Raw genomic sequence first — 11,334 nt, 5'->3', positions numbered from 1 at the left:
AAATATAAACAAAGACCAAAACAAAATTGCGTAAGAACCTAACTAAGAGAAATTATAATATAATATGAGGTCTGAGAAAATTACTTGTTTCATCGATTGGTGTTCAACAAGTTTTACAATTTATCCTTAAATCCGATTGTTCTTTCTTAATATTAACATTATTTTGAATAACAAGCTTTCAGTGTCACATTAGACCCTTTCCCCTGAGCGGGGCAGCGGCGGGGCAGTGCGGGGGGGAGAGACGAAGCCTGTTTTCAATGGCCAGGGATTTGTTGAATCCCGGATCGCAATATTGATAGCCTTCAGCGAATATCAGCGGAATCGAGAGCACATTATGAATAAACGCTGCCCCCCCCCGCCGGCCCCCTCCCCCGGGGGGATCTATTTTTCCACTCGGCATGTTTGGTTTAATGTAGTTTGGCTTTATTCCTAATACGTAGAAGTATGCTCTTTCCTTTGTTGCTCGATGTTTGAGAATAAATGAACGGGAAACTATAGAGAGTTGCAAAATATCGATGTATAGCTCAAAATTGGTTTCAATTTTCAAATATCCAGCCATCAGCTCCGTCGCTGATTGGAGAGGCCTCATCTATACTAATATTATAAAGCTGAAAGGGTTTGTTTGTTTGTTTGATCGCGCTAATCTCAGGAACTACTGGTCCGATTTGAAAAATTCTTTCGGTGTTAGATAGCCCATTTATCGAGGAAGGTTATCCTACTAATATTATAAATGCGAAAGTTTGTGAGGATGTGTGTGTGTGTGTTTGTTACTCTTTCACGCAAATACTACTGAACCGATTACAATGAAATTTAGCACACATATAGAGGGTAACTTGAATTAACAAATAGGATAGGTTTTATCCCGAAAATCCCAAGGGAACGGGAACTATGTCGGTTATCCCTTTAAAACGCGGGCGAAGCCGCGGGCGGAAATCTAGTAGGCTATAATATATCATCACGCTAAGACTAACAGGAACGGAGCAATGCGGGTGAAACCGCGCGGCACAGCTACTAAATGTACCTATATAAGCAATACAATATATGCACATTTTGCTCAAAGACTACAAATCTTTCCTCTTTCTAATACTTTTGTTAAATTTTGTGCATTGTGTTTCTTTTTATCATAACCGTTTTTAAAAGGCATGTGATGTTAGCCTGTTATTGATCGTTGCACTTGTTCATGTTAATTAATTATGTTTCTTTGTATGTGCTGTCAACAATTGTTGGCTATCCTTACGCCACACCTACGCATTCGTATGCGGAACTACTGCGTAGCGAAATATCTGCGGAACGTTAGTACACAGCAATGTTTTCGCAACTTTTTCGCAATGATATGCCATTGTAATTTTCTCCATGTTTGAAGTTTTCTCCATGCTACCTCTTTTTTGTACGTATTTTTATAATCTGCGTGTCCAATTGCGTATAATAGGTACGGGATAATCTCAAATAGAATGCAAAAATATTATTCAGTATTTTCGGCATCCAAGGCGCGAAAATCTGTACTCACCGACAGAACGCGATTTGACGCTTTGCGATGCGAAACATCACTAGCGAAACGTATGCTTCTGTGTAACGGCCATTTCGCAGGTCCTTGCGAAACAATACTGACAAGGACGCTAAGTTATTTCATCTATCTATGTGCTAGAGTGAGACATATCATATGCGAAAACCAGCCATACTACTTACAGATTTTTCGTTGTTTCGCTGCCGCATGCGAGTGCGTAGGTGTACTAAAGGCGTAAATAATAAATAAATTAACAATTAATAAGTGTTTACATTGCATACCTAGTTTTATGACGCAGCTCCCACAAGCCTGCGTATACGTCCAGCGGAGCCACACATCTCAATATTATTAAACTTACAGAAAAAATATAATTTAAAAATGAATGATAAATTTCAAAATAAATTTTGTACAATTTCAGCTTTTACAGTTAAATAATAAACCCTTATTTCACTTCGAGTAATAATAATTTTTACCTCAGTTAACGGTTCAACGGTTTTGATGAGAAATTTTTGCTTTAGATTTTTATCGTACACCCTTTCAGGTCAAAGACAACAAAATTAATTTGGCATCCATTTTATTTCTGACGTATATTTTAGCCAAAAGGTGTTAGGTAAAAAATACAACGATATCGGAAAAATTTCCCGGCCACAAAAATAGCCATTCGGGAAAATAAATACGACACGGCGATGCTTTGTGTTCCCACAAAGAAGCTCTCTTTACAAGATATGCCGACAGACAAGTTTACATGTAGGTACTCTACTCGCTACACACTACACTTATAGCCGCACATCCCGGCTATGTTTGGGTACAATCGACTTAAAAAAGAGTTTTCCAGTTTTAAAGAATATTATTAAAACAATCGCTTTTGTGCATTTTACTTAATAAACAAATAAATTACATTAAAAATTTTGTAATACAGAATTTGAATATCTATTGTAAAAAATTATAATTTTTCAAAAAAGACAGAGCATAATTATTATATAGGTGTGGCTTCGTTGACGTTCTAATAACAGCTATCGAAGAACATGCTCATTAACACAATATGTACGAATATCAATACTTTTTTCAATATGTGAAGAAAAATTGTATGTACATACCTACATATTATTATGACTTAGAAAACTTCAAAAGGAAAATATCTGGGGGCACGGCAGTGCCCCCGCCAAGTCGAGCAAAAAAAAGCGGCACGGCCGTACCATCCTTTTCTCGAAGCAATTCGGGCCTTTTTCGACCCCCTATAATTCGGTTGTGGATAAAGCAAGAAACCTGAATCTTCAGTAACTAATCCGGCATAGTATAAACACGGAATATTTAAAATTTCAGTCAATTTGAACCAGTAGTTTAAGAATGACAACTTGTTAAAGTTTCTAAATTTTGTCACTCACTGACTCACCGATCATCAAAAGTCCAAGGCACTTCTAGCAGACTTAGAAGCTTCATATTTGGAATACATATAGAGTTTAGTGTCTTAATCATGGGAAAACTTAAATATTTTGTAATTTCGGTCCAGTTTTCCAAATACACCAACTGCATCAATAACTTTGTAATCCTATATAAATATATGGGATTACAAAGTTATTTATGCAGTTTGTTAAACTAATCAAGTCGTTAGAAGTAGATGGTATCAAAAAGAAAGGCTCTACAAAAAGAAGTGAGATCCCATCAAAAACATCCTGTAAAAAACCCAAGTCTCGCAGCTCAGTCTTTCTACCGTCAAAAGTTGTGAGATCCATGTAATACCAAGTCGGTTAATCTATTTAGTGTCTACTTGAAGGACCTTCTGTCTTAAGTTATTACATAAGTTATTATCATGCCAATATTAAAAATATTTAACGTTTTAAACAAATAGATCGACTTGGACATCGCATGAAAACAAAATGAATATTACAATATTATATGTATTAGATTCTTTAGTCTCTCGCGCCTCACGCGATTGAAACTCTCGTTCCTGTTGGTCGCTGGCCCGTCGTGCTGTGTAGTGTGATACATACTAATAATCAAATCAAGCGATGTCCAAGTCGATCTATTTGTTTAAAACGTTAAATATTTTTAATATTGGCATGATAATAACTTATGTAATAACTTAAGACAGAAGGTCCTTCAAGTAGACACTAAATAGATTAACCGACTTGGTATTACATGGATCTCACAACTTTTGACGGTAGAAAGACTGAGCTGCGAGACTTGGGTTTTTTACAGGATGTTTTTGATGGGATTGAACCTTTACAGAAAAGAAACATCGACTCGAAGTTGAAATCCTCAAATGGGATTTCTGTATTGAATTCGTTAATAAGCTTATAGCACCTCGAAATTCACGTGAGCGTTGGGATTGTGTTGCGAACGTAAATCTTCTGATTGAAGCGCTCAAATCTGTTAACAAATGTTTGGTGTGCGCCCAGGACATGTGTTTGGACCTGAACTATATCTGATTATCTCGATGCATGTCATTATTATACTACTGCAATCTTACTCCAATTAATAAGATACACATGAATTATTTTTTAAGATTTTATTATGTATGATCTGTCTAATTAACCGACTTCAAAAAAAGTAAAAAATAAAAATGGCTTGATATTATTAATTACTACATAATATTTTTTAGATGTGCTATTTACTAAATAGGTTTGATGTCGGTGCACGGGCTTAATACTAAATGCTTAGTGCATATTTATAGTGTATTTTTTCAACGCGAATCAAACGAGCCCAAACTCGATAAAGTTGAGTCAATTAATTACTGAGTTCCTATAGCTACCTTCCGATTCCATCATCAAATAAGCTCTATGTCATAATAATTTTTCATCGCTATCCAATTTACATACGTATACAAAATTTCAGCTCAATCGGTAACCGGGAAGTGAATCAAAGTTACTTGCTAGACTTTCAATTAATTCATCGAGATCAGACAAAAGCGCCTATCCGAATCAAATTTTTATGGGACCAATTCGAAACTATTCCGCATCAATCAAAAAATCACGTAAATCAGTTCAGAAATAAATATAAATAATTTTTGTTATGTATGCTGTCTAATTTTATGTGTAATCTACGTTTCAAACATCGCTCCCGTTTACGTACGTGTTCCAATTTTCTGTAAGATATCATTTAAATAATATGTATTTGTTCTACCTACCCACTTGTACAAAATGTTATTGTAACCATAATATCGTAAACATACCAAAATTATTCTCCAATTTCGGTGAAGTCATTCGGAAGTTATCTGCGTATAGGTACATTTCAGCGATTCGTTTTTATTTCTAACGAATTTCCTGTTGCCTTTGTCTGTGATTAAAATGTAATCTTTTTGAGAAATAAATGTCTTAAACCGTAAATGAAATAGTATGCCCTTACAAATCACAATTAAAATCTAGCTTGCTATTTTCAATTTGTATGCCCACTTAGTATACCTAATAATATACTTATTACTTACTCTAAATCATTGATAAGTATTTTTAGAGTAGAAAATAATTATCACTTGAACAATATCTATTACCTACCTCTATTTAAACAAGGGAGGAAACATGATCCAAAAATTCAAGCGCACTCTTCACACGGTCATTCTAAATTTAAATTCAAATCCACAATATATTACAGATAAATTAAAAAGATGTTGCAATACCCTATAGTTTTTGTGTTAGACTTAAAAACGGCGACATCAATTTTTCCTGTAACGGTGCATTTACATCAAACGAACGTAGAGCTTGAGCAAGAGCATTATTTCGTGATCTTTTAGAGTAAACGAAAACTCGTATTCAGTGTTGTTTAGTATTGGAACATTGTTTACATTCAAAGAATTTGATATACCTAGTGGTGTTAAAATGAGCATTCGCTCGTTCGATGTAAATGAACCACCCTGACATGCTAACGTTATGAATTTCCTCTTTTTTTATTATAATAATTTATTCGTTTTGATTGCCTTAAGGAGATCCGATAAGGTCAAGTCAACAGCTTCCTTTTCTATAATATTATGAGTATATCATATTCTTCTTTCTTAGGATTAAAAATGGAGATAATGAAATATAGGAAACTAATAATTCTGAATAGCATTATGGACACGGTTGCGAAGTTTTCTAAAAGTTCGAACATTCTTACATATTATAACGTGTTAGTCAGGACTATTTAGATTAACATTTTTTTTTTATCAAGGTATTGTTTTACTGATAATTCATCTAGCACCCTCTCACAAATCATGCCAACCTCTTTGGAATCGCTAAAAATCACAATTTCTATATAATTTCCCGTAGATCCTTTATTCACGAATTCCTTAACGTCAGCTTGATAAATTATGTATTTAAACTGAAGTCACAACCTGCCGTAGCTCGCAATTAAAACTAGGAATTAGCGTACGGGACACTGATCCTTATTCATGGGGCGGAAGGACAATATTCGCTTGCCACGATTTCGGTGTTCAGGGTTGTCCCTGCAGGGTTGAGCTACAAATATTTACGCGAGATGTAGGTAAGGTTACGTAATTATGGTGCCTTCACCTTAACTTGCTAAGTTATGTATGTCTTCAATTTGCTATATTTATATCCCAAGTTTGGGAAGCGAAGCGGGCTCCTTCCCGTCCCCTGATTGGATGCTTTGTGCGATATAATCGTGTATACTAAACTTTTTGTTGACGAATAATAATGAGCGTACAAATGTACTATTTTATTACCTCGGCAGAAGTTTTCTTTTGTGATTTTCACGTAATGTAAATGTTGCATTGTAATGGCTTATTTTGGAATAATTTCCGTTAAACAAGATACAAACAATATTAATATATTCTAACAACATCACTTAAAAAATTAGGTACGTCAAAACAATGTCCTAATTTATACTACTTAATAGAAAAATAAAATTAGATGGTATTATATTATCCCTCAAATAATTCCAAGTAGGTATGTAACTTTTTATACAGCGGGTTCCAATGCCGCGAAACCACAAAAAATACTCGTCGTAAACACTACAGCTGAACACCTGAGCTCGTTTGTTAGGGAAGCGTTATGTGTACTACCACTACCCCCACAAGGAATTCGTAGTGCTACCTGTGCATTCGCTACTCAACACTCGATCCTTATGGTATCTAATGCCTAGGAGTTATGACACGAAATTTTAATATTTAAAGGTTTATAAAACAATAGCTTGTTATAAAATAAGTAGAATTATATAATAATTTGGAAAATCCAAAAGTGCACGCCTCATAATTTTTTTTTAATAAATATTTATTAATTATTATTTTTGTTTATTTAATAATAATTAAACCACATCGAATCAGACCCTGAAAAATGAAAGGGTTCTATTCCTGAGCATACTCAAGCGTAAGAGAAAAAAAAAGACTCGATTAGTAAAGTATTTCGGTCGCTATCGTGTTAACAAGAAAAAGGATCCGCACATACCTACAGACACACGGACGTCCAAGACAGAACTTTTTTAAACTGTTTTTTAACTAGTTTAAATAACAAAAATGACATCAAAAATATCATGAACGTTAAAAATAGTGTTTTTTCTTAATATGTGTGTGTATGTATTATCTTACAAGTGCAATGTATGATACATAAAGACATTTTAAGTTTGAAAAATCAGACGTTTTGCGCGAAGTGACAGTAGTACCCACCTCAACGCTTCGCTTATGAGGCGTGCAAAATCTGACAATATTTTGCCAACGAATTTCAAACAAACTTGAGAAAGGGCACTTCCCTCTTTTCTATCTCAAGAGCTAAAATTCCATTGACTAAGATTATCAATTATGTTCACGAGTATATTAGTAGCATGTGTCGAGTTTCAAAATATATAAGGCTGTATAATGTGTGTGTGTGTGTTTGTACTTACGCGCTTTGACACACACACAAACACTTGTGACGAATCTCGCGTGGCGACAAGCGGGATGCGTGACAATTTTCATGATAATTCCAATAATTATGTTACATTAAGATGTGTATATTGAGTTAGCAATCCTACTAGAGCGTTAAATACTTATTCAAATGAAGATAATTTTATTTTTTTTCGGTTTGTTACTAACGTATCTTTAAAAATATATTTCATTTAAGTTTTTCTCAATTAATATTTCCATTGGCGTTGGTATTTTTTTAAATTTTAAAGTATCGTCGCCATATTTCTTAATAAGTAGGTAACTAATTAGAATATGCGTCGATTGAACTCCTTCTACATGCGCTGCTTATGCAAGATCTTAGGCATAACGTGGCAAAACAAGATTACCCACGAGAAGGTTCTTGAAATCGCACAGCTACCTAGCCTGACTACGATACGAAACAGAGGCGCCTTCGTTGGCTAGGGCATGTGTACAGGATGGAGCCTTCTCGATTGCCAAGGCGCGTTATGCTGGGTGCAGTCGCGGATGCAAAGAGAGACATCGGGAGACCCCTGCTCCGCTTCAAGGACTATGCGAAACGTGACATGGCCTCTTTCAATATTGATTATAAAACTTGGGAGAAGGTCGCTAATGATCGATCTGAGTGGCGCAAACTTGTTTCCGAGGGCTGCAGATCCTGTGACGAAGCATGGTTCAGAGTACTCGCAAACAAAAGGATGAAACGTCACCAAGGCGACACTGAACCTGCTCCAGCAAACTTCAGCTGTCAGACGTGCGGAAAAGTATGTCGATCCCGCAATGGATTGTTGGACACCAAAAGCATTGCTCAGGCATAGCACCATAAACCGTCTGTAATAGACGTATAGGCCAACGACGACGACGAATTAGAATATTCACAAAAAAAATATATATATTTCAGGAATAGAAACTAAATGGGGAACTATATTTTTGTACGATAACGTTAAATTAGTGTTTGATAAATCTAGGGTTCATAAATGGAAAGCCGTAAAAAGAAACAGAATAACAAAAGTAACGTATTCCTCTCGATTTTACTTCATCATAAAACATTAAGTGATTGCGACCGAGAAAATGATTTCAAATCTAAGATAAATAAAGTGTAATGATACGAAAATAATGAAATGTTTATCCATACCGCATACGGCCGTTCGACAACCCCGAAAAGGATAATTTTGGGCTCCAATTAGTTAAACACATTAATGATTCTAACCCTTTCTAATTGAGAAATATGTCTTTTTAATTAAATGCGTACTCGCTCGAATTATCAGTACTCACAAGATCCGTGCTAAAAACATGTGAGCTTGACTAGCTATCTCCGGCACCCGGGTTTGTCGGCGTATTAGCCTCGTTAACAATTCTGTTTGTAATTAGTACATAATATACGACTACCTATTGCTATTAATTATGAACTAGAGAGACAAGAATTATTCTAGATTAGGCTAACCGAAACAATTTAAAATTAATATATTATTATGAGACTGCATTAAAACGCATAGATTTTTTCGATTTTAATTCTATTGTTGCAGAAAAAAAATTAAACAACAAAATAACTGATACTTATGATAATATATATTTTTTTAAAACAATCGTGTCTGAATAAAATCTATATTTGAACATACAAGAAATCATAAAAAAATTGGAAAGTAGCAGGTCGGTGTCCGCTGCAAGCGCCGTTGGCCGCTAGACCCCAATGCCAATAAGTCGAACAAATCAATCAGCTCTGAGCTAGTTATAAGTTTCCCAATTCAATCTCCGCTGCAACATCCATTACTTGGGCTTTCGGCAGATCTTCAATCGCTAATTTATTCATTAGCAGAAGAGCGGGGCGCGGGGAGCGCGGGCGAGGGGCGAGGGGGAATTTATTGCGATGGATTTAAACGTAATTTTTCGTGTAAATCGTTTGAGTCAAATGTTTATTTTGGAAGCGGAACGCCCGAATAATCGCATTAGCGCCGCGGTTGCTTCGTGAATAATTTTCTTATTAATGTGCTGTTGGGGTCCTCATAATGTCAGCCGTGCGTGTTCCTGTCCTCCAAATCGTTCATATTTGTCGCGTGACGTCGTCCGATATTCTATATTTTGTATAATTTCTTATTAGTTATTATTTATTACCATTTGTCACGATGGTGTTTCAATCGAATTGGTCACACACTCACTTTTTTCATTGATATCTTCAATGTAAGTTATAATATGGTATGTTATACCAAATATGTTGTGGTTATTTTAAATAGCTATTTACTTCACTTTTATGTTATTTAAAACAAGTATCGCACGTATGTAATGTAGCAAGCTCCGAATGTATGTATCGAGTCCCGCTGAGCGCCGCAGCCGCGCTGAATCTCAGCGCTCAACTCAAGTGCCGCTTTTTATTGCGAATTTGTTTCAATCACAATTACTTTATGTGCGCTTTACGCTTCTAATAGATTTGCTTAAATAAATATATTGTGGGTATATTTTAAGCTGCCTTATTTGTATGGAAGTAAGTAAACGATTCGTTTTGACGATGACCTTCCTTAATTCTCACGCCTTGTTTTATTTGCTGTTTAATTGTTATTATTAATTGATTGATTTATAATCCTAATAGCTTTCCGCATAGTTCCCGTATAGTTCCGCATAGTTCCGTTCCGCATAATCTGCATAGTTCCCGTTCCCGTGGGATTTCCGGGACAAAACCAATCCTATGTGTTAATCCAAGTTACAGGTATAAGTTACCCTCTATATGTGTTTAATTTTATTTAATTGTAATCGGTTCAGTTATAGTATTTGCGTGAAAGAGTAACAGACATACATACATACATTCACATACACATATACATCCATCCTCCCAAACTTTCGCATTTATAATATCAAAGTTAGGATAGGATAGGGCCAGAGGCGGCTCGTGACAAAATTGTATGGGTGTTCACTTGAAATAAAACAACGAAAATACAATAGCGTTAGCAAGATAATTTATTACAAAAAAAATGAGCACCACATTATAAATCCATACTTATATTATAAATGCGAAAGTAACTCTGTCTGTCTGTCTGTTACTCAATCACGCCTAAACTACTGAACCAATTTGCATGGGTATGGAGATATTTTGATACCCGAGAAAGGACATAGGCTACCTTTTATTGCGAAATATGTATCACGAGCGAAGCCGGGGCGGACCTCTAGTAATATTATAAATGCGAAAGTGTGTTTATTCGTTTTAATGTGACATGGCCATGGGTAACTTTTGACAGCAGTGAAACGACTCATACTAATGCGAATTTAACATCAGGGGAATCCGCGGGCAAAGAAAAATATAATATGAATATTGAATATTGTTTCAATAAAAATGATGATGATGATATTGTTCATGAAATTAATAATAATTCCATAATTCCAGGACCCTGGTGAAAGCGCCCAACGACCGGGCGAGTTTATACGTTTGCTAGCTATGCAGATACTGAGCCATTCTGCGCACGCGCGGCCTGTGGATAGAGAGCATAGCGTACGGGATGTGGGTGGGAATAGGTGGGTGGTTGGTAGTACTTTAATCAGTCGTAAAAATTTCTATACGTCAGGAAAATTTATATAGATAAGGAAAATTTGTATAAGTCAGGAAAATGTTTATAAGCCAGGAAAATTTCTATACGCCAGGAAAATTTTTATACGTCGGGAAAATTTCTATACGCCAGGAAAATTTCGATAAGACAGGAAAATTTCTATACGCCAGGAAAAATCCATAAGTCGGGAAAATTACGTCAAGTCAGGAAAATTTTGTCTAAGTCAGGAAAATTTCTATAAGTCGGGAAAATTTCTATAAGCTGTAAAATTTCCATAAGAAAGGAAAATTTCTATAAACAAGGAAAATTTCTATACGTGAGGAAAATTAATTCTATAAGCCAGGAAAAGTTATATTAGCCAGGAAAAGTTATATTAGCCAGGAAAATTTCTATACGTCAGGAAAAATTCCATAAATTGGGAAAATTTCTATAAGAAAGGAAATTTCTATAAGAAAGGAAAATTTCCATAA

This window comes from Colias philodice, chromosome 24 (assembly GCF_061535455.1).
Source record: "Colias philodice isolate Cphi_HAF_F1 chromosome 24, ilColPhil1 Martin Lab GWU primary, whole genome shotgun sequence".
In the NCBI taxonomy this organism is placed as follows: Eukaryota; Metazoa; Arthropoda; class Insecta; order Lepidoptera; family Pieridae; genus Colias; species Colias philodice.
This window is presented reverse-complemented; position numbering follows the sequence as displayed.